At 41.1% G+C, this 25025-nt stretch overlaps 1 protein-coding gene across 7 annotated transcripts in view; it reads left to right on the forward strand.

Annotated features, from left to right (window-relative positions):
• Positions 1-23: 23 nt before the first annotated feature.
• LOC311602438 (homeobox protein Crxos-like) overlaps positions 24-25025 on the forward strand; it is a 42696-nt gene continuing 17694 nt past the window's right edge. For 2 of the 7 annotated variants that reach the window (XM_084790504.1, XM_084790509.1), the window contains exons 1-4: positions 24-195; positions 14356-14445; positions 15768-15840; positions 22902-22994. The gene's annotated coding sequence lies outside the window, so the exon portion shown is untranslated. Of the gene's footprint in view, positions 196-239; positions 489-10820; positions 10841-14355; positions 14446-15763; positions 15841-22901; positions 22995-25025 lie in introns of those variants that run through there. The other 5 variants (XM_084790508.1, XM_084790511.1, XM_084790507.1 and 2 more) reach the window with 4 other exon arrangements.

Raw genomic sequence — 25025 nt, forward strand, 5'->3', positions numbered from 1 at the left:
CGAAAAATTGTGCCTAAGGATTGGCCTATGTAAAACGAGGCGCTTCAGGATTGGCCTGTGCAAAACCCCGTTGCCTAGCCGGGGGCGGCATTGTTGGTGGGTGGGACTTTGCAGTCCCGGTTCTGTTCGGAGCTCTGTTACTCAGCGCCGGCGTTCCCTAGTCCTTCGGTTTTCTTGCTGCCCAAGATGAGTGAGGTGAGGGCGAGAGTGCTGTGCTGTCGGGGACGGAGCCCGTGCCCTGCCAAAAGCTTAGAAAACAAAGCCTCCAGGCCTGTGTCACACAAACTCAATCACTGGCCAGTCCCAGGCTGTGTTGAACTCCCGCATAGTGGCCAGAAGGATCGAGGAGACGTGAACATGTAAATTTCCTCCCATCTTAAGGAGGATTCCTTTTGATCCTGTGTACCTCTGATTGCAGCCCACTGTTCCTTTTTCCTACAAAACAAAATGCCATTCAAGGATGAGTTATTGGATTATTCCTAGCACTGGTAAGGCAGAGGCAGGAAGATCTTTTGCACTCTTCCAGTGCTACATAATTCTCTCTCTCTCTCTCTCTCTCTCTCTCTCTCTCTCTCTCTCTCTCTCTCTCTCTCTCTCTCTCTCTCTCTGTGTGTGTGTGTGTGTGTGTGTGGTGTGTGTGTGTACATGTCACTGCACACATATGTAAACCAGAGGAAATTCTGTGGGAGTTTTCTTCCGCCATCTGGCTTCAGGGGCTTAAAATTAGGTTGTCTGGCTTGGGGTCAAATGCTTTTATCCACTGAGCTATATTGGCAGCTGGAAACTTCTTGCATAAAGACATTCTAGCCACTTCTTTTAGGTCACTTCCATTTTGTTTTCCCCAACGGTTCCACTGAAATTTCTTATGATAATTAGTGACACTCTAAAATTCTTCAGTAAAATAATACTTCTTAGTCTTTGTCTTCCCAGAATTTCATTCAGTATTTTTTTTTTAAATCATTGACTATGTGCCAGAGTTTTAGGAGTTATTGATACATTGGTGAACAAAGTAGCTATGTTCTATGGTTTCATAGACACTACTTTCCAGTGGTCTTAAGAACAATTTTAATGTTGTTGAAACTCTACCCCAGAGTTCCCTGATGACTCTTTCCTGGTGTCTTAGGTCTGTGACCATCTTCTTCCATTTTCTCTTCTGGATACTTCTAATAAATGTATTCCCTACATGATGGTGTTTCCTAGAATTCTACTGTCAGCCTCTTTGTTCCATTTGTTCTTCCTTAGAAAATTGCTTTTAAAACTAAGATGTGAACTCCAAAATCTACGCTTATGGCTTAGATGGATGTCTGTCTGTCTTTCTTTCTTTCTTTCTTTCTTTCTTTCTTTCTTTGAGACAGGGTTTCTCTGTGTAGCCTTGGCTGTCCTGGACTCACTTTGTAGACCAGGCTGGCCTTGAGCTCAAAGCAATATGCCTGCCTCTGAGTGCTGGGATTAAAGGTGTGCACCACCACGCCCGGCTTAGATGTCTTTCTTAAACTATAAGCTAGTATATGTGATTGACTTCTTTGTTTCCACAAGCACACAAAAATAACATGTGATTTCTGGCTTTTCCACCAGAATTCTCTTGTATTCTTCATTTCTATAATGGTCCATAATGACCATTTATTGATTGGTCATTCAATCAAGTTAGATGTTTGAGAGTCATCTTTGACTCACCATTCTGTGGTATTCCCCCACACCATCACTTTTATTTCCTGACTCTCTCAAATAGCTTTCTACTTTCCCTAATTATTGTTTTTATATTAATTTAGATTCTTGCAATTTCAGGTCTGTGGTATTGCAGTAATCTGATAGAAAAGGGGGAAATTGTAGCATTTTGACTATGAGTTTTAAAGCTAGATTGCGTTTGAAACTTAGTTCTGTCACTTATTAGGTTTTTAACGTATTTAAATTTTTACTTTGTGTTTGTTAGGGGTACACATGGCATGCTGCATGTAGAAGTTAGAAGTCAATTTATGGGAGTCATATCTCCTTCCACCTTGTGCGTCCCAGGGATTGAACTAGGTTGTCGTCAGTGTTGGGGGCAAGCTGCTGATTTTTGTCCAAGACTAGTAGTTCTTAAGTCATTTAGGCCCTATGTATCTTTGTTTTTTATCTTTTAAATGGGATGATAAAGCCAGGCAGGCATCAGTGGAACATGTCTGTATTTGTAGCACTTGGAAAGAAGAGGCGTGAAGACCAGGAGTTGAAGCTCGTCTTCGACTACATAGTGAGTTTTGTGGTTAGCCTGAGTTACATGAGACCATTTCTAAAGAAAAAAAGGGAATAATACTTTATTAGGTAGTTAAGAAAACTAAATGAAACAATATGTACATGAAACAGTAAAATAAATGGAAAACCCTTAAAGTAGCTAGTCATACATCAAAGGCTCAATAATTGTTAACTCTGATAATGACAATCATCTCAACCAGTTTTTCAATCGTTTGTCTTTCCATCCAGTTATGTAATTAGACCATATCATGGCCTTACTTAAAAGGTGCAAAGAGACTATTATTAAGGAAATAAAATAAAATACAAACTTATTCTATCCTCTTTGACTTACTTGCCATTTCCCTAAGATACTTCAAATTATATTTTTATGGATAGATGATGTCTTACTATTTTATATACAATATCACAATAATAGCATTTTTAGAAATCATTGACTTTTGGGTTTTTTTTGTTTTATTGAGACAGGGTTTCTCTGTGTAGCCCCAGGTGTCTTGGAACTCTCTCTGTAGACCAGGCTGGCCTCAAACTCACAGATCTGCTTTCCTCTACCTCTGAAGTGCTGGGACTAAAGGTGTGCACCACTGTGTCTAGGCCTTTCAGTTCTGTGTAATATAGAATTATAGGAATGCCAATGCCATATGAAGGGACCAGTTTTGCAAAGAACTGGGGAGGAATGTTCGGGACAGAGTCAACAATGCATACACAGTTGCTCAGGGTTGGGAAGACCTTACAATATTTTAGAAACAGAAAAGTCAGATTGCTGGATCAAAGTGAGTAATAGGAAATAACAGACAATGGGAAGAGAGATAAGAGTTCAGGTCATGTAAGACCTCATAGATGATGGAAGAATTTGAATTTTACTCTAAGTAAAACTGGTTACAAATATGTAGTTATGTAGGAGAGTGACAAGAACTTCAAGTCTCTGAAGAAAGAATTTGAAAAAGATTTCAGAAGATGGAAAAATCTCCCATGCTCATGGATCAATAGTAAAATAGTAAAAATGGCCATCTTACCAAAAGCAATCTATAGAGTCAATGAAATCCCCATCAAAATACCAATGCCACTCTTTGCAGACCTTGAAAGATCAATTCTAAATTCATATGGAAAAACAAAACAACAGCAACAAAACCGGAATAGCTACAAACAATCCTATACAACAAAGAAATTCTGGAGGTATCTCTCTTCCTGGCTTCAAGCTATACTATGGGGCAATAGTAATAAAAACAGCATGGTACTGGCATAGAAATAGACTGGTTGATCAATGGAATTGAATCACAGACCCAGAAATAAACCCATATACCTACAGACATTTGATTTTTGACAAAGGAACCAAAACCATAGAATGGAAAAAAGACAGCATCTTTAACAAATAGTGCTCGTCTAACTGGATGGCTACATGTAGAAAAGTGATGCATGTTTTTAATTCCAGCACTTGAGAAGCAGAGGCAGGCAGATCTCTGTAAGTTTGAGGCAGGCACTGCCAATATAGCAAGTTCTGAGGCTACATAGAGAAACCTTATCTCCAAAAACTAAGAAGAAAGAAAGAAGTTTTATAAACTACTATTTAAAAAGACTAAAAACATAATATCCTTAGGATGAATTGTATACAATGGGGATTGTGTCTACATATAATTCTACAGAACAGTATGGAGATAAATTAATAACTAGAGAAGTGTTGGAAAATGTCAATTCTCCTAAATTATGTTTATTTTAGGCAGTGTCACACATAGCCCAAACTAGTCTCAAGTTCACTATGTTGCTAGATCTGACTTTGAAGTTCTGGTCTTCCTGCCCCCATCTCCCAAATGCTGGGATTACAGACATGCTCCCCCCCAAGTGATGTCTCTGGAACACTGGAATTTTGGGTGTGTATCACTACCATGCCCAGTTGACTTGTATATGTTAAATGAATGAAGTATATGATATGTGAAGCAATATTAAGCTGACTAATTCATTCATTCATTCATTCATTCATTCATTCATTCATTTTACATCCTGGTTGTAGCCCCATCCCTCCTCATCTCCCTGTCTTGCCCTCCCTCCCTCTCCCCCACCCTCCCTCCCCTGTTCCTAATCTCCCCCTTCCCATCCATCCAGCTCATCAAGTCACATCAGGACGGAGCATGTCTCTTCCCCTGTGGCCTGGCAAGGCAGTCCCACCAGGGGGAAGTGATCGAAAAGCTGGCAGGAGAGTCCATGTTCAAGAGAGCCCCACTCCCCTTACTAGAGGACCCACATGAAGCCTGAGCTGCCCATCAGCTACATCTTTGTAGGGGGCCTAGGTCTAGTTCATGCAAGGTCCTCAGTTGGTGCTTCAGTCTCAGCAGGCCCCTCTGGGTCCTGGTTAGTTGGCTCTGTTGCCCTTCTTGTAAAGCTTCTGCCACCTCCAGGTCCTTTTCTCCCCACCCTCCTTTTCCACAAAGTTCCCTGTGCATTGCCCAATGTTTGGCTGTGAGTCTCAGCATCTGTTTCTAGGCACTGTGGGCGGAGTCTCTCAGAGGACAGCTCTGCTGGACTCCTGTCTGCAAGCATAGCAGAGTATCATTAATAGTGTTAGAGATTGGCTCTCTCCCATGGGGTGGGTTTTGGATTAGGCCAGGCATTGGTTGGACATTACCTCAATCTCTCCTCTATTTACTCTATCCCTGCACATCTTGTAGGCAGGACGAATTTTGAGGTAAAGTTTCCTGAGTGAGGTAACCCAGACCCAAAAGATACACATGGTATGTACTCACTTATAAGTGGATTTTAGCCATATAGTACAGCATAAACATACTACAGTGCACAGACCCAAAGAAGACGAGTAATAAGGAGGACACAAGGGAGGATGCTTAAATCTCTCTCAGAAGGGGAAATAGAAGAGACAGAAGTAGTGGTTGAAGAGAGGGAACAAGGTAGGAGAGGAAACAGAGAGAGATGAGGGGGAAAAGCAAACCTTGGGAGAGTGGGACGACAGAAACCCTGTAGAGAAAAAAGAAAATGTGGGCAGGGGCATCTCTCTGACAAGCTGGAGACCTAAGTCAGGGCAGGCTCCCAGGGGGATAAGAGAGCGACTCTAGCAGAGACTCCTAGTAGCAGGGGTCATAGAGACCGAAGAGGACACCCTCTAACTAGACAAGTCTCCTGGTAGAGGGAGGGGAACACCAACCCACTCACAAGCTGATTTTTTTTTTAAAGAATAAGATAAACTGTTTCTGTCACACGGAGGCTGAGATAGGAGGATTTGACTCAAGCTTAAAGCATTTCAGGCCAGTCAATGCCACGCAGTTAGTACCAGATTAACCAGCGCTACATAGCAAAACCCTGTCTAAAATATGGGGTGGGGCTAGAAATATGGCTTGGTGCTTAAGAGCACTTGCTGTCCTTCCAGGGAACTGGGGTTCAGTTCCCAACACCAGCCAGGCAGCTCACAGCTGTCTGTAACTCCAGCTCCAGGGCATCAGATGCTTCTGGCTTCCACAGATACCTAAAATCACATGCACATACCAACATACAGAGCCCTTTCCATACTGTTAAAAATAATAAAAATAAATCTTTTATCTATGACCTGTGATATCATCATGCTCACTAATTAGTTCTAATATTTGGTTTTGAAGTCTCTTGAGGACTTTCCAGATGAATAATGTCATCTCTAAGTGAACACATTTTTTTTCCAGGTCTGATAGTGCAAACCTGTAATTTCTAAAATTTAAGGCCAACTTGGTTAATTTAGTGAATCCCTTTCTCAAAATTAAAAAAAACTTTTTTTTCTTCTGGGCATAGTGATCTATGCCTTTAATTCCAGCACATGGGAGGCAGAGTCTTGTGGACTCATAGGAGTTTGCGGCCATCCTGGTCTACATAATGAATTCCAGGACAGCTGGAGCTACTTAGTGAGACCCTGTCTCAAAACAAAACAAAAGAAAACAACAAAAAACAATACCCCCAAAACTTTCCTTCTTTCTCCCTTCCAGTGAGTATGCATGTATATGTTTGCATGTTTGCATGGGTGTAGGCACATGTATATGGGTATGTGTGCACATATGTTTGACTGCATGTGGAGGCCCAAGATTCATACAGTAATCTTTTTATTGAGTCAAGGTCTCCCTATGAAGCCCAGAGCTTTCCCTTTGATATAACTAGTCTCATTAGCCAGTCTGCTCTGGGCAATCTCCTATCTCCAACCTTCAAAGCTGGAATTACAGGCACCACATCTACCCAGTATTTATGTGTGTGGCAAACACCTTAACCAGTGAGCAATCTCCCCAGTCCATAAAAATACATTTTTAAGGTGGGCTGGGGTTACAAATTGGTAGTAGTGTGCTTGCCTAGCATGTATAAGGCTCTGGGTACAGTCCCCAGCAAAACACACACACACACACACACACACACACACACACACACACACACACACACATACACAAACACACACACACACGTCAGTTTTATGTTATATAATTATGTTTTTGTTTTAATCTCTAGTATGGGATATATGACTGTCTTAGTTTATCCACAGCTGATAACTGCCCCATGCAGCTGGGAGAGGGACATGGTCATTGTCAGCTGTACACAGTTTAATTCTGAGCACCTAGAGAGAGGAAGGCATGAGGGCTTCGAGAAGGATAGAGGAAGAGGGAAGCTGCTGGTTCTTCCTGCTTAGAGTTTGCCGTTTGCCATTGGACTGCTAGATAGCCTGATGACTGAGAATGGTATTTCCCCCAAGAACCCGAAGACCCTAACCAGCTGGAGCTAAGTCTAAAGAGGTCTACATCCCCTGTCCCTTCTAATCTTATTTCTCTCCTACCTAGGGGTGGGGTGGAGGTTGGAAGGGAAGTAGAGAATTAAGGAACCCCCAAATAGAACAGAGTTAAAAAGTAGCACCAAGACATACTTCATTTCTTCTTTTCAAAAACTAGTGCCTTTTGTTTCTTTGCCTTTTTGCATTGATTAGGATATCCAGGACAATCTTGAAATAGTGAAAGAAGGGCCGGAGCAATGGCTCAGAGCTTAAGAGCACTCTCTGCTCTTCCAGAGGTCCTGAGTTCAATTCCCAGCAACCACATGGTGGCTCACAACCATCTATAGTGAGGTCTGGTGCCCTCTCCTGGCGAGCAGGCACATATGCATGGTATACCATAATAAATAAATCTTAAAAAAAAAAAAAGAAATGATGAAAGTAGATAACTTTGCTTGCTTTCAGTTCTTTTGGAGAAAGCTTCAGCATTCCACCATTAAATATGTTTGGTGTAGGATTTTCTTTTATTTAACATTTTACTTATTTATTTACCCTCCCTCTTTCTCTCTTTGTTCACATGTGCATACACAGCATATATATATGCTCATGCGATAGCATAGGTGTGGTGGTCCGGGGCCAGCTTTTTAGGACTCAGTTTTCTCTTTCCACCTTGCTGAGGCAAGGTCTCTCTCCCTTGTTCTTCTGTCACTGTACTGTTTACTCCACAGCTGGCTCATGAGCTTCTGGCCAGCTCTCCCATCTCCCTCACTGTACGAGTGCTGGGATCATAAGTGGACTTTTTAAGGGGGTTTGGAGTTGGTGACCTTAGGTTGTCAGGCTCGTGCATCAGGCACTTTTACCTGTTGAACCATCTTCCTGGTCCTGTAAGATGTTCATAGATTCCTTTTCTGTGGCAGGAGCTTACCTTAGCCCCAGGATGATCTGCAACTCACTATGTAGACCAGGCTGGCCTTGAAATTGTGATCCTGACCTTCTGCTGTGTCTTCTGCTACTATAGCTGTCTCTTGGCAATTAAAAAAAATAATTATTTTATTTTATTTCATGTGTGTGTGCCTGAGTGTATGATTATGTACCAAATGCATGCATGAGTCTCTGTAAGTCAGAAGAGCCTGTTGGACCTCTGGGACAGTTACAGGTAGTTCTGAACCACCACATGGACAGTGGAAATGGAGGGGCCTTTATAAAAGCAACAAGTGCTCTTAACTGCTAAGACATCAGGGTAGCTCCTCTTTTAGGGATCCTTATTATTAGATGGAGGAAGTCGTCTTTTATATTGTCATCTTACCAACATTTTCTAAATATCATGAATGGGCATGAATTTTTCAAACTTTTTTTGCACTTAATTAAGTGAATATTTGAATTTCAATACAGTTTTGTTAAAATAGTTAATTACATTGGATGATTTCTGATTTAAAAATTTAGGCTTGAGAAGGAACCAAGGTGTCCTCATGCATACTAGGTAGGAGCTCTACTGCTAATTATATTCCCACTCTCACTGATTATTATTCCTTTTAATATATTTCAGCATCTAATATTATAATACTCAATTAATACATTATTATTAATCCGACTCCACACTATTCTTTTTTCTTAGTTTTTACCTATTTATTGAATTCATATTTCCTTAGTTTTTAACCATTTTTTTTCTGTTTCAGAATCCTTAAACTTCTACTTTTAAATTTTTATTTATTCATTTATTTTCTGAGACAGGGTCTCACTCACTATGTATCTCTAGCTGTCCTGGAACACACTATGTAGAACAGGTTGGCCTTGAATTAACAGAAATCCCCGTCTCTGCCTCCCAGGTGCTGAGATCAAAGCTGTGCATCACTATTACTGGCATTGTTACAGACTGTTATCCAGAATGCCAACTACGTTTATCCATCACCTGTCCTCAGATTCCTCTCGTTTGTGACAGTCTCTCAGACTTTCCTTGCTTTTAGTGACCTTGACAATTCCAGCAGTACTAATTAGGTATTTTGTAGGCTATTCTCCTATTGGAATTTAACACTTTCTTTTTGTTTTTAAGACAGAGTCTAATTATGTAGTATAGCTGGCTAGAACTTGATATGTAGTCTAGATTGGCCTTGAGCGTATGATCTTCTTTCTTGCTTTAGCCTCCAGAATCCTGGGATTGCAGGCATGCGCCACCCTGGCTGTTGTTTTCCTCATGGATAGATTTCAGCATTGCTGGAAAGACTACAGAGTAGCATGCCATTTCATCATTTTATGCCCAAAGTGCAGTTATCAACGCGACTTTTTACCACTGAGAGCCTTTGGCCACTGGCTTGGGTAGCACTTTGTCAAATTTGATCCACTGTTCCTTGATTCCTTCCTTGTTTTCCTACTGTACCATTTGGAAGGACATCTGTCTTGCGGTTCATACTCAAGGAAAGGACAGAAATGCTGCCTCTCTTCGAGGATTGACTACCCCTATTATTGCTTTGGATTCTTTAAAAAAATGTGAGGCTTGGTACCTCATCTTAAGCTATTTGATCACTATAATGCTATGAACTCATAAATATTTCTTTTATGCTTTGGGTTATTATTCAACATGGCACTATTTTGTTGCTGAAATTATTGTGGCTTTGATCACTAGGAATGCTGTCTGTTGGTTCTTGTGTCCCTTTGAGACAGGAACTCTCATCAAAGTGGTCTTGCTCAGTTTGTTTGGGCACTTCCTTATTTTCTGGCACCACAAAATGTTATAAGAGCTTGTATATTTCCTGTTCCCATCCTAAAATTAGCTATTTTTGTAAGGCTGCCTGACTCTTTCCTTCATGTAACAGAATTATATTAGACACAAGTAGCTATGCTTTTGTTGTACTTTTCCAGTATTTTTTATTTATTAAAGGAAATATTATTAGGGTTTTGATTAGAAATTACTGAATTTCTAGATCAATTTGGACACAATTTCATCTTCTTCTTTTTTCAGACTGGTCTCACTCTGTAACCCTAGCTGTCCTGGACACAATTTCTATTCAACAACATCGAATTATCTGAATAATGAACCAACATATATTTATTTAGGTCTTCTTTAATTATACTGCTGTTTCAAAATCTTCAGGGGTACAGTCTTGTAGATTTGTGCTTGATTATTTTTACACTGTTTAAAATTGTATTGCCTTTAAAACTTATGTTTCCAGTTATTTGCTGTTAGTTGAAATCTTTTATCCTGCAATCCTACCCTCTCTATTTAAGACAGGCTCTTATATAGCCCTGACTGGTCTGGAATTCACTATATAGGCTAGGCTTGTCTTAAAATCATAGGAATCTACTTGCCTCTGCCTTATGAGTTTTGTATTTAAAGATGTGTGCCTTTATGCCTGCCATCTCCTGAAATAATTTAAGGATTATTATTATTATTATTATTATTATTATTATTATTATTATTATTATTATTATTATTAGTTTTTCGAGACAGGGTTTCTCTGTGTAGCTTTGACTGTCCTGGACTTACTTTGTAAACCAGTGTGGCCTTGAACTCACAGAGATCCACCTGCCTCTGCCTTCCCAAATGCTGGGACTGCAGGTGTACACCATCACTGCCTGGGTTTTGTTGTTATTCTTGTGAAACAGGGTCTCACCATGTAGCCCTAGTTGTTCTGGAACTCACTTTGTAGACCAGGTTGGCCTCAAACTTACAGAGGTCCATCTGTCTCTGTCTCCCTAGTGCTGGGATTCAAGGCCTATGCCACCATGCCCAGTCATGATCTGCTATCTTTTTTTATCTAGATCTCTTCTCTCTCTCCCCACCCCCCACCCTACCCCCGCCCCCATTTCCCCCCTCCCGATATTGGGTTTTTCTGTGTAATCTTGGCTGTCCTGAACTTGCTTTGTAGACTGGGCTGGCCTCCCCGAATGCTGGGATTAAAGGTGTGCACCACCACACCCAGCTTCGATGCAGGATTCTGTTGTGCCATAATCATGTCATCTAAAAAAATCCAAAGGAGATTTATTCCTGTGCTCTCCTTTCTCTTCTTCTCCCCTCCTTCTCCTTTCCCTCGCATGCCTCGCCTCCCTCTTCGCCTCCTGTGTGCTCTCCTTTCCCCTATTTTCTTTTTGCAATGCTGGGGAGGGAACCCAAGGCCCTACACAGTAAACATTAGCTTCACTCCTATTTCCTTTTTTTTTTTTTTAAACACAAGGCTTTTCTGTATAGCTTTGGCTATCCTGGCACTTTCTCTGTAGACCAGGCTTGCCTGGAGCGCTCAGAGATCTGCTTGCCTCTGCCTCCCAGGTGCTGGGATTCCCGGAGTGTGCCACCATGTCCGACCTCTAACCCTATTTCTTCCTTTTTAAATCTTCATGCAGTTTTTTTTTTCCTTTTCCTTATTGCAGTGACTAGAACCTCCCTGTAGTACAATGTTGAATCGAGGAGTAGAAGTGGGTATCCATGCCTCCAGGCCTTGTTCCTGATTTTTTTTGTTTGTTTTTGTTTTTTGGGTCTGTTTTGTGTGTCCTGGACTGCCTTGTAGACCAGGCTGGCCTCAAACTCACAGAGATCCACCTGCCTCTGCCTCCCGAGTTCTGAGATTAAAGGTATATGTGTGCCACCACGCCCAGCTTGCTCCTAATCTTAGGGAATGCATTTGATGTTTCAGCATTATGTAATATTTAATTGTACGGGGTTCTGTTTGTGTACATCTGCTTTATCAGTGTAATGGTTTATCACCACTGTCAATTAGAATCGTCTAGGACTCACACCTCTGGATATGTGTGTGAAGGTGTTTTTAGAGAGGCTTACCTGAGGAGGCTAGACTCGCCCTGAAGATGTAGTCAGCGCAACCACGGGACCAAGTTTTAGACTTCATCAAAAGGAGAAGGCAAGTGGAGACACTATTCATATCCCTTTGCTCCTGACCGTGGATGCAACGTGACCAGCTGCCTGGCGGCCTCTGCTAAACACAGCTAGAGTTGCTCTTGCCACCATGTCTTTCCTTAGGAAGGAACTTGGCTTGTCAGATGCTTTTTCTGTACCTAGAAAGCAGTGGTTCTCACCCTCCCTAATGCTGTGACCCTTTAATACAGTCCCTCCTGTTGTGGTGACCGCAACCATAAAATTATTTCGTTGCTACTTCACAACTGTAATTTTGGCACTGTTATGAATCGTGACATACATATCTGTGTTTTCCGGTGGTCTTAGGAGACGCCCCCCCCATGAAAGAGTCAGTCAGCCCCCAAAGGAGTTGAGACCCATGGGTTGAGAACCATTGCTACAGAGATTATTATGTGGCTTTTTAAATAAAAAAGAATAGTATGTGTAGGGCGTGGTGGCGCACGCCTTTAATCCCAGCACTCAGGGAGGCAGAGGCAGGTGGATCACTGTGAGTTCGAGGCCAGCCTGGTCTACAAAGAGAGTCCAGGACAGCCAAGGCTACACAGAGAAACCCTGTCTCAAAAAACAAAAAACAAACAAACAAACAAACAAACAAACAAAAAGAACAGAACCTGTGTGTCTATGCACATGTGACTGCTGATGCCTGCAGAGACCAGAAGAGGGTGCTGCACTCTCGTGGAGCTGCACTCATGGGGGTTTTGAGCCTTCTGAGGTGGGTACTTGGACCAGAACTCAGGTCTTTTGGGAAAGCAGCATGTGTACTTAACTACGAAGGAACCTTTCCATCCCTAGCTTTTATTTTTGAGTTTGTTAATATGGTGAATCACATCAATTCTATTTTTAATATTAAACTAAGTTTTCAGTCTGGGGTAACGCTTCTGAAGGTATGATGTATTATACTTTTTTTCTTTTCTTTTTTTTTTTTTTTTTTTGGTTTTTCCAGACAGGGTCTGTCTGTGTAGCCTTGGCTGCCCTGGACTCGCTTTGTAGACCAGGCTGGCCTGGAACTCACAGAGATCCGCCTGCCTCTGCCTCCCGAGTGCTGGGATTACAGGCGTGTACCACCATGCCCGGCTTGATGTGTTACACTTTTGAACGTATTGTTGGACTTGATTTGTTGGACCCTTTTGTTTGTTTGTTTGTTTTGTTTTTGTTTGTTTGTTTGTTTTCAGATGGGGTTCCTCTGTGTAGCCTTGGCCATCCTGGAACTCACTCTGTAGATCAGGCTGGCCTCCAACTCAGAGATCCTCCTGCCTCTGCCTCCTGAGTGTTGGGATTAAAGGTGTGTGCCACCTCTGGCAGGTCAATTTGCTGAACTTCTGTTTAGAGTTCTTTTTTGTTATGTTTGAGACAGGATATTACTATGTAACACAGGCTGGCCTTGCACTCAGTAAGTACCATACGATGGTTTGAAACTTGAGATCCTTCTGCTCCAGCTGCCTGAGTGCTGGGATAACAGGTATGCATCAATAGACCAGCTCCGGCTTGTTTGTGATTTTATTGTTGCTGTATAGAGGGTTTATTTTATTAATTATTCACTTTACATCCCAGTCATAGCCCCCTCCCTCCTCTCTTCCTGGTCCCACCCTCCCTCCCAACATGCCTTGCTTTCACTCATTTAAAGTGCACAATGCAGGTCCCCACATTGAGGATTATTGATGCGTGCCACTATGCCCAGTATCATACTTATTTTTTGTTTTGTTTTCAATTTTTTTTAAATTTTAAGTGTTTTGCCTGCATGTATGTATATGTACTACATGTGTGCCTGGTGCCCAAGGAGGTTAGAAGAGAATGTCACATCCTCTGGAACAGGAGTTATGTATGGTTGTGAGACACCATGTTGGTGATTGGAATAGAACCCAGGTCCCTTGCAAGAGCAACAAGTGCTCTTAACCACTGACAAAAACCTTTAGCCCTTTCCTTTTTCTTCAAGTGAACTTTGGCAGTTTGTGGGATTTTTTTTTAAAAAATTATTTTATTTTATCTTAATTTTATATGCATTTGTGTTTTGCGTGCCTGTGTATCTGTGTGAGGCTGTTGGATCCTTTGGAACTAGAGTTACAGACAGTTGTGAGCTGCCTGTGGGTGCTGGGGATTGAACCCTGGTCTTCTGGAAGAACAGCCAGTGCTCTTAACCACTGAGTCATCTCTCCAGACTCAAGCTGTGGGATTTAAAAAAATTGTCTGAGCCGGGCGGTGGTGGCTCACGCCTTTAATCCCAGCACTTGGGAGGCAAAGGCAGGTGGATCTCTGTGAGTTCAAGGCCAGCCTGGTCTACAGAGTAAGTTCCAGGACAGTCAGAGCTGTTACATAGAGAAACACTGTCTTAACAAAACAAAACAAAACAAAAGGAAAAGGAAAGAAAAGAAAAAATTTGTCTGTCTTATATTCATTTTCATGTTCATTGTTAGGAACTTATAAATCAACTGTCATTTTCAAATGTCTATAGAATCTTGTTATGTGTGTTTTATCTTTTGTCCTGATGAAACTGACTAGAGTTTTGTAATTTTTGTTAATTTATAATTAATTTTACTTCTTTTGCTTACTTTAGGTTTCATTTGCTCTTATCTACTGAGGCTTTTCAAATTGAAGATGAGGTCACTGGTTGAAGATCTTTTTTGTTTTATAACATAAGCACCAGGTATTATAAACCTTTCTTTCTCCCCCAAGTACTGCTTTTCAGTGTTTCAGAAGTTTTCAAATATTTTATTGTAATTTAATTTCCTATTAGTTCCAACTTATTTTGAATTTTCCATTTGATTTCCTCTTTGACCTATGGGTTATTGATACGTGTGCTACTTATTTATTTATTTATTTATTTATTTATTTATTTATTTATTTATTATGTATACAGGGCTCTTCCTTCAGGCCAGAAGAGGACATTAGATCTCACTATAGATGATTGTGAGCCACCATGTGGTTGCTGGGAATTGAACTCAGGACCTTTGGAGGAGTAGTTAGTGCTCTTAACCTCTGAGCCATCTCTCCAGCCACGATAAGTGTGCTCTTTACTTTTGAAGTATTTCAGGATTTTCCAGAAGTCTTTCTTTTATCAACTCCTAATTCAGTTGTAGTTAGAGATAATACATTTTATTATTTTAATCCTTCACAGTATATTGCAACTTGTTTGGTGACTCTATTTGTGGTATATGTTGATAGTTATTCTATGGGCTTTTGAAAGGGGGAGGAAGTCCCCCTCAGTCACAGTCATAGGGGAGGGGAGTAAGTGGAAAATGGGAGGGAGGGAGGAATAGGAGGATACAAGGGATGGGATAACCATTGAGATGTAATATGAATGAATTAATAAAATAAAATTTAAAAATTAAAAAAAAGAAAAACAAATAGCTATTATGCTGTTGGTGATTGGAGTGTTCTAGAAGTGCCCATTAGGTTAATCTGGTAAATAGGTCAAAGTGTGGTCCTCAGTCATACAGTTACAAGGAAATAAAATCCTCCAAGTCCCTGAAGGAGCCTGAACATATATTCTTTCCTTGTTTATCTAACGTAAGAGAACAAAAGTTACCTTGATTATAGCCTTGTTAAATTCTGGGTAGAGAACTTAGCTAAGAAGCCACTGTCAGCCTCCTAATCCATGTAAAGAGGAAAATGGAAAAGACACGCTGCTTTAAATCACTGAGTTTGTAGTAATTTGCTAAGCAGCAACAAAAAACAAATAATGGTATAGAAATATTTCAGTTTATGTTTTTGTTTTGTTTTTTGAGACAAGATTTCTCTGTGTAGCCTTGGCTGCCCTGGAGCTCACTCTGTAAACTGGTCTGGCCTCGAACTCACAGAGATCCACCTGCCTCTGCCTCCTGAGTGCTGGGATTAAAGGTGTGCACCACTGCAGCCCTGCTCCAGCTTATGCTCTCTTGAGTTGGTCCTTTTAACATCACAAAATTCCAATTTTTGACTGTGGTAATATTCTGTAATTGAAATCTATTTTGATTTTTTTCGAGACAGGTGCTCACTACGTACCCAGGCCAGCCTGGAATTTGGCATTCCCGCCTCATCCTCCTGAATGCTGGGATTATAGGTGAGCACTACTCCTGCATCTGTAATCTGTTTTGATGTTGATATCATTTCAAAAGATTTATTTTTATTGGTGTTAAATGATAGATTGTTCTTCATCTTTTAAAAATGTCATTTGTATGTACCTTCATATTTAAGATAGACTCTTTTTTTTAACTTCTTAATAAATTTAACCTACATGTGAGCAGAAGTCAAATTTTTATATTTATTTGTTTAATTTTAATTAATTAATTACTTTTACATCCTGATTGCAGCTTCCCCTCCCTGCTCTGCTCCTAGTCCCTCCCTGTCACCTCACCTCCCTGCCATCCTCCCGTCCTGTCCTCCTTTTCTCCTCAGAAAAGCCTCAGAAAAAGAGAGGCCTCCCATGACTATCAAGATGTCTTGGCATATCAAGTTGTACAAGGACTAGGCGCATCTTCTCCTATTGTGGCTAGGCAAGGCAGCTCAATTAGGGGAAAAGGGTCCCATGCATATCAACCTGCCTTGGAATATCAAATTACAGTAGGACTAGGTGCATCATCTATTGTAGCTAGGCTAGGCAGCCCACTTAGGGGAAAAGGATCCCAAGACAAGCAACAGAGTCAGAGACAGCCCTGCTCCTCCTGTTAGGAGTCCCACATGCAGACTAAGCTGCACCGCTGTTACATATGTGCAGAGGGCCTAGGTCTGTCCCATTTGTGCCCTCTGGTGGCTCAGTCTCTGTGGGCCTCTACGTGCCCAGGTTTGTTGGTTCTGTATGTTTTCTTGTGGTGCTCTTGTCCTCTCTAGCTCCTTCATTCCTTCATCCTTCTCTTCCATAGATTTGCCCAAGCTCTGCCTAATTTTTGACTGTGGGTCTCTGCATCTGTTTCCATTAGTTGCTGGGTGGAGCCTCTCAGGTGATAGTTATGCTAGGTTCCTGTTGGGAAGTATAGCAGAGTGTCATTAATACTGCCAGAGATGGGCTCTCTCATGGCATAGGTCTCAAGCTGGGCCAGTCATTGATTGGCTATTCCCTCAATTTCTGCTCCATCTTTACCCTGGCACGTCTGTCTGTCTGTCTGTCTGTCTGTCTGTCTGTCTTTCTTTCTTTCTTTCTTTCTTTCTTTCTTTCTTTTGAGACGGAGTTTCTCTGTGTAGCCTTGGCTGTCCTGGACTCACTTTGTAGACTAGGCTAGCCTCACAACAATCCACCTGCCTCTGTCTCCTCTAGTGTTGGGATTGTCTCTGGCATGTCTTGCTGACAAGAGAAAGTGCTGGTCTAAGATTTTGTGGCTGAGTTGGTGTCCCAGTCCCTCCTTTGGAAATCATTTCTAGTCATAGGAGATGACCATTTCAGGCTCCATATCCCCCATTGCTAGGAGTCTTAGTTAGAGTCACCTGCATAGATTCCTGGGCGTTTCTATTGTCCTAAGTTTTTAACTCTTCCCAGAGATGCTCCCCACACAACGGGATGCTACTCTATTAAAAACAATGACATCATGAAATTTGCAGGAAAATGGATGGAACTAGATAAGGTCATTCTCAATGAGGTAACCCAGACCCAGAAAGAGAAACATGCTATGTACTCAATTATATCCACAGACCCAAAGAAGCTAAGTAACAAGGGAGTCCCAAGGGGTATGTTTGAGTCTTACTGAGAAGGGGAGATAGAACAGACATGGGAGTGGCTGGAGGGAGAGAGCCAGGTGGGGAAGGGGGGTAGGGAGGAATCAAGTTGTGAGAGGACTGAGGCAGGCACATCTCTGAGTTTGAGGCCAGCCTGATCTACAAAGCTAGTTCGGGACAGCCAAGGCTACACAGAGAAACCTTGTCTCAAAAAACCAAAGAGACTCCTGTCTGCAAGCATAGCAGAGTGTCCTTAATAGTGTCAGGGGTTGGCTCTCTCCTACGGTTTGGGTCTTGGGTTGGGCCAGGCATTGGTTGGACCTTCCCTCAATCTCTGCTATATTGCTCTATATTTATCCATGCACATCTTGTAGGCAGGGTAAGTTTGGATCTAAGTTTTTGTGGGTGAGTTGGTGTTCCCCTCCCTCTACTAGGAGACTTGTTTGGTTAGAGGTTATCTTCTTCAGTCTCTATGGTCCCTGCTGCTAGAAGTCTCTGCTAGTGTCCTTCTCATATCCCCCTGGGAGCCTACCATGACTTAGGTCCCCAGCTTGTACAGAGATGCCTCTGCCCACGGTTTCTCCTTTCTCTACAGACCCTTTGTCTTCCTGTCCCCGCTTTCCCTAGGTCTGCTGTCTTCCCTCATATCTCTCTGTGCAGTTTTTACTTTTTATTGCTTTGCAGTACAGCTTGAAATCAGATGGAGATTCCTCTGGATGATCTTTTATTGTACAGGATTATTTTAGCTATTCTGTTGGGTTTTTTTTCATATAAAGATTAGAATTGTTCTTTTGAGGTCTGTAAAGGATTGTGTTGGTATTTTAGGGGAATTGTATTGAATCTGTAGATCGCTTTTGGTAAGATGGCCATTTTTACTATGTTAATCCTACCAATCCACGAGCATGGGAGATCTTTCCATCTTCTGATATCTTCTTCAATTTCTTTCCTCAGAGACTTGAAGTTCTCATCATACAGGTCCTTGATTTGCTTGGTTAGAGTTACACCAAGTTACTTTTTATTGCTTGTGACTATTGTGAAGAGTGTAGTTTCCCTAATTGTTGGTGGTTGTAGTGTGAGTGTGTGTGTGTGTGTGTGTGTGTGTGTGTGTGTGTGTGTGTGTGTGTGTGTGTACACACATGCTTTCCCTTCCTTTGGTTTTTGCTCATGTGGAATTATTTCCTGTGTTTTCTTGGGTGTAGTTAACCTCCTTGGGTTGGTGATTTTCTTCTAGTATCTTCTGTAGGGCTGCATTTGTGGGTAGATATTGTTTAAATTTGGTTTTTCCATGGAATATCTCATTTCTCCATCTATAGTGATTGAAAGTTTGTCTGGACATAAAAGTATGGACTGGCATCTGTGGTCTCTTAGAGGCTGTAAGACATCTGTTCAGGCCCTTCTAGCTTCTAGAACCTCTGTTGAGAAGTCAGGTGTAATTCTGATAGGTCTGCCTTTATACATTACTTGGCCTTTTTTCCTTGCAGCTTTTAATATTCTTTCTATGTTTTAGTGTTTTGATTATTATGTGACATGAGGATTTTCTTTTCTGGTCTAATCTATTTAGTGTTCTGTAAGCTTCTTGTATGTTTTTAAGCATCTTTTTCTTTGTCAGGGAATTTTTCTTTTATGATTTTATTGAAAATATTTTCTGGACCTTTGAGCTGGGAATCTTCCTATTATTCTTACGTTTTAATCTTTTCATAGTGTCCCAGATTTCTTGGATGTTTCTGTCAGGATCTTTTTAGATTTAATATTTTCTTTGATTTAAATTTCTTCTATCATATCTTCTATGTTTGAGAGTCTCTCTTCCATCTCTTGTATTCTGTTCTCAGTTTTTAATTTTAAAAAATATTTATTTTAAAAATTATATATATTAATGTTGTACCTGCATGTATATATATGCACCATGTGTGTGCAGTACCTGTGGAGAGCTACAGATGGTCATATGCTACCATATGGGTCCTAGGAAACAAACTTAGGTCCTTCGTAAAAGCAGCAAGTGCTCTTAATCACTGAGCCATCTCTCTGGCCCATGTTTTTAAGTTTAAAATTTTCATTTGTGCATGTGTGTGCATGTGTGTGCTTGTGTGTGTGTGCGTGTGCGTGTGCGTGTGCGTGTGCGTGTGTGTGTGTGTGTGTGTGTGTGTGTGTGTGCTGAGGTTACACAGTAAGTTGCAGATGAGCCTAGGCTTCATAGAGAGGCTTTCAAAGCATTAGACGCATTTTTCTGTGTCTCAAAAAAGTTAGTTTACATGTATTTTACCACAATTGTCAACGATACTCAACAAGTTAGTATAGTAGACATTTCACAGTGTGAGTGAGCATAAGTAAATCTCTATAGCTGTTATAGTGTCATCAGTGTTTCAGTGATGAAAGGGTGAATGCTCTTCTCTAAGGCTGGAAACAGAGTGAATGATATTCACTCTTGCTACTTGTACTGTGATTTCTTTTCTCCCAAATATCCATTAATTTTATTAATTTATATTCTGCCCAAGACCTACAGAAAAAGCTAAGATGTGGCATCTTTTAAAAATCACCTTAGAGCCCTCAGGCAACCCACAGTCTGCCTGTCCCTACCTCACCCCATCTTACTTTCCTGTGCTTCATTGTCCTCATTTCTCATTGTTTCAAAATTCTCTTTTCTGTAGAGAGCCACTCGGCTAATTTTGTAGATTTCTTGTTGTTGTTTTATTTTTCGAGACAGGGTCTCTCTGTGTAGCCTTGGCTGTCCTGGACTCCCTTTGTAGACCAGGCTGGGCTCAAACTCACAGCGATCTGCCTGCCTCTGCCTCCCTGAGTGCTGGGATTAAAGGCGTGTGCCACCATGCTCGGCTTCATTTTGTAGATTCTTTTGAAAGAAGAAATTTATTTTTATTTTATGTGTGTTTGCCTGTATGTGCAATACATGCATGCACTGCCCATGGAGGTCAGGAGAGGGTGCTGGATCCTCGGTAGCTGGAGTTATAGGCAGTTGTGAGCTGCCTGATGTAAGTGCTGGGAATGAAATGCGGCTCTTCTGCAAGGGCAGCACATGCTCCTAACCATAAGCCCTTTGAGTGCTAGAGATTCTAAGGCAAAACTTCCAGAAAAGAAAAAAAAAAAAAAAAAAAGGAAAGAAAGAAAAACCACTCAGGTTGATACAAAAGGAGTCAAACAACTTTATTATTTCTGGTTGACAATCATTGATGTAAAATGTGAACTATATTTCCACATAATAACAAAAAAGGAAAAAGGAAAAAGAAAACCAGAAAGAGAATTCTGTTCACAGTAATACCAAAAGAAATTAAATGTTTAAAAAATGAATTTAGGGGAAAAAAAAGGTAGACTCATACCTCAAAACTAAGAGGACCATGAGATGACCCAGTGCATAAATGCACTTGCTGCCAAGCATGATGACCCAAGTTTCATCCTTGACACACACATAGTGTAAGGGGGGAACTGGTTCGTAAAAGATGTCCTCTGACCTCCACATTTGCACTACAGCATTCCCACACTCCAACACACAGACACAAATAAATAAGGAAATATAAAAAATAAACTATAAAACATTACTTAAGGAAATTAAAGAAGTTCTATAGAAATGGGGAGGAATTCCATGTCTATGGTATAAAACTCATTGGTTCCTCAAGTTGGACCCTTATCCCTCTGGTACCATAAGCTCAAGTAAACTCTTTCTTCTGTAAGTTGACTTGGCCAAGATGTTTTTATCATAGCAATAGAAAAGTAACTAATATACCTGTTAAAGTACAGTCTGGGGCAAGTGTGGTGTGCATGCCTTTAATCTCAGTGGTCAGCAGTGAGTTTGAGGCTAGCTTGGTCTGTATAGTAAGTTCCAGACACCCAAGACTACACAAATAGACCCTATCTCTAAAATAAAATAAAATAATAAAATATAATAGAACAATCCAACAGTCCTTGAATTTTAATTAGTATTTATAGTTAATATAAGTATTGATATAGTTTTGGTATAAATTTACCATGTTATTCTGTGTTTTCTGTTTGACTCTGTTTTTTGCTTCTACTCACCTCCTTACTTTTTACCTTTTTTTGGAATATTCTACCTGTTCTGTAGGCTTTTTATTTATTCAGGGTTTTTTTTGTGTGGTATTAGAGTTTGAAGCTAGAGTTGCAGGCATGCCAAGTAAGTGTTCTGCCATTAGCTTTTACTCCTAGCTCTCTAGTGACTCTTTAGCTATAATTATAATTATCCAAACTATTTTAGTGGGAAATTCTGATAGAGATATATTTGATGTCATGAATTTTAATTTACCATTTAAAATATTCCACAAGAGCTTTTATTTTTTTAAACATTTATTTTTATTTAGTGCACGCGCATGCAAGTGTGTCTGTGTGTTTGTGTTTGTGTGTGTGTGCCCCATGGTGCTCGCATGAAGAACAAAGGACAACTTGCTGGAATTGGTTTTCACCTTCTACCATATGGGTCCTGGAGATCAAACTGAGGTCTTTAGGCTTGGAAGCAAGTGCCTTTACCCTCTGAGCCACCTTACTAGCACCACGGGGCATATTAACAATCCTCAAAGCAGTTTCAAGCCTACAGAAATGTTTAAAGGACAATTCAAAGAGCATCGCTCATTCCCATACCATCTTATTTTAGACATTTCTATGTGTATTTTCTAAAGTATAAAGCTATAACCATCAGCTTTAGATGATAACATTGCTGTTGGCTACCATCCCATTCAAGTTTTGACAGTTTTTCAGTAGTGTCCATAAGCTGGAGAATTCAACTCAGAACCAAGTGTTGCATTTTACTTTAACGTCTACTCAATGTCCTTCAGTTTTCAATACTTGAAGATAATAGTCTTGTTATTTTGTGACGTGCCTCATAATGGGTTTTTCTGACATTTCCTCATGATTATATGCTAGCTATGAAATTTGGGCAGTAACACCAAAGAAATAATGCTTTCTTTTTTCATGGCATCTTACCAGAGAACATGTTATTTCACTGTTTTGTTATTTTAAAAAGATTTATCGTTTTATTATTTTTTAAATTAGTGCAGTTGTGTGTATCTGTGTTGGGATAAGACCTTTGGGGCTAGAGGTGTTGGATCCCTGGAGCTGGAGTCAGACCACTGGGAGCCACCTGATGTGGGTGCTTGGAACTAAAGTCAGATGCTCTGCAAGAACAGCAAGTGCTCTTAGCCACTAAGCAGTCTCTTCAGCCTATTGTATTTTATTATTGATGATGTTCTTTTTGTTCATTTGATTAAGGTGACATTTCCTGTATTTTCTCTAATGTAAAGTTATTGTCTTGGCCAATTTTAAATATCTGGCAGAAAGAAACTTTGACTCTATGTCTATTAATGATCTGTTTCTACAGCTAATGAGTGACTGCATGTGTGTGTGTGTGTGTGTCTGTGTGTGTGTGTGTGTGTGTGTGTGTGTGTGTGTGTGTGTGTGTGTGTGTGTTTTGGTGGGGAGATTGCACTACCACAAATTATACAGTCACGTTTTCCACAGTTGAGGAACTCCTGGGGACAGCACACCCAGAGTGCTTCAGATAAGCATCATCCCAAGGAAGCCACCTTCAGAGTCACAGTATCTTCCCTTCAGGTAAGTGTCTCATCGTTCAGTCATGCCAGTGCGGACTCAAAGCTTTCTACTTCATTTAATACTTTTCAGTCCGTTATTGTAATGTTCAAATTTATCATAGGGACCCCTTTTTTACCCCCCAGAGGGAACACTTTTAAGCTGGCGCCTGTGTCTTTTCAACGTGTTCCTGTAATTCTTTGACCGAGTCTTTATTTTTAGGGACAAAAAGAAGTTCCAAGCCAATTTAATTTGATGTCTGAACCCTTTGGAATTAGTGTTTTCTGTAAAGAATCTTGGTTCCTTAGGATGGGGAATGTTATTTATAGTGTCAACTATTCTCATTGTAATCAGTGTGTTGCTCCTTCTAGGCCTTCTCAATGGATTAACAGTAAGAAACTTGGTTCCTTAATATAATCTTTCTGCATATATAGTGGTTTCAATGAGAATTCTCCCATAAGCTCATGCATTTGAATACTTGGTCCCCAGTTGATGGGGAGGAAGTAAGTCACAGAGGTTGGGCTTTGAGATTTCCAAGCCTCATGTCATTCTCAGTGCACAAGCACTCCCCTCCTCCTCTGCTTCATACTTGCCATTTGAGATGTGAGTCTGGCCCCCCCCACCTCCCCACCCCCCGCTTCTGCTCCAGCCACCATATCTGCTGCTTGCTTCTATGACTCCTTACCGTGACAGACTCTTAGCCTTCTTGAGCCACAGCCTAAATAAACTCTTTCTTCCATAAATTGCCTTGGCCATGGTGTTTTATCACAGCAACAGGAAAGTAACTGATACAGCATGTAACCGATCATACATTGCTGAAATTATCCCTTATGGCACAAACATGTTAGCTGTAGTTATTTGTTTTTTGGTTTGTTTGTTTGTTGTTTTGTTTTTTTTGAGACAGGGTTTCTCTGTGTGTCCTTGGCTGTCCTGGACTTGCTTTTGTAGACCAGACTGGCCTCAAACTCACAGCGATCCACCTGCCTCTGCCCCCCGAGTGCTGGGATTAAAGGCATGCGCCACCACTGCCAGGTTGCTATAGTTATTTAAAATCTATATCTGAGAAGTTTAATATCTGAATTATCTTTAAGTCTCTGATTATTGTCCATTTTGTCTTGATTTTGGCAAGTGGTTGTCTTTTTATATGGCTCATCATTAGTAAATGAGTGTAGAACACAAAATAAAATCTAGATGAGCTGCTGTTTGATTGTGGCACCCTGCTGTAAGGTCCAAGTCTGGCGTTTCCAGATAGCCTCTGAGCTCGGTACAGAAATGACAGACTGTCTTTCTTGGTGGGGCCTCCTCCTTGCTTGATCTTGGGGAACCTAGGTCCCCTAAGGAGGGTCACATAGCCCTCAGTGAAGATTACAAGCCCTATCCTTTCCTGATAAGAAACCTGTGCAGCAAGCACCTGGGGATTCCTGGAGATACCCACCCTATGCTAATAAGATGTCTTGGTGTCTTGACTTTCAACCAATGACCTTTTAACTGTACCCCCACCCACAGGATAATTAAATACTGCTTTCCCCTCCTATAATAGGGCTGTTTTGTTACATGTAGATGAAGTATCTCTGGCACCCTTAGCTCCAGTAAGTCAGACCCCTCACACTGCCCAAAATTTATAGTCCCTGATTCAGGAAAATAAAGGTTGGCTTGCTCTCTCACTCCATTCCACCACCACAACAGGCTGAGACTCATTTATTCTAGGGAGGCATCTTTGCTGGACCCCTGGAGCTTGATTCCTGGTCAGGCAGTGATGGTGGAGCTGCCTTGGCCGCCTTTGAAGTCTGCTCCATCACCACTGCTAGCTCGGTTCTGACCACTGATGAAGCACCCCCCCCCACACACACCCCACCCCAGCCTGCATCTCACTAGACCTGCCTTCTGGCTGGTGTTGGGTGCCTGCCCATATCCTCTGCCTTGCTTAGGGTGGCAGCTTAACAAAGGGCTGTAACAGTTTTGGTATCATCACAGGCGTTTGGAGCTCCCGGGTTTCCACTGCCATCTGATACTAGCAATCTCATTCTAAAAGAGCTAACTGTAACACCCGGTGGA

Source organism: Acomys minous (genome assembly GCF_964271855.1).
Source record: "Acomys minous genome assembly, chromosome: 7".
In the NCBI taxonomy this organism is placed as follows: domain Eukaryota; kingdom Metazoa; phylum Chordata; class Mammalia; order Rodentia; family Muridae; genus Acomys; species Acomys minous.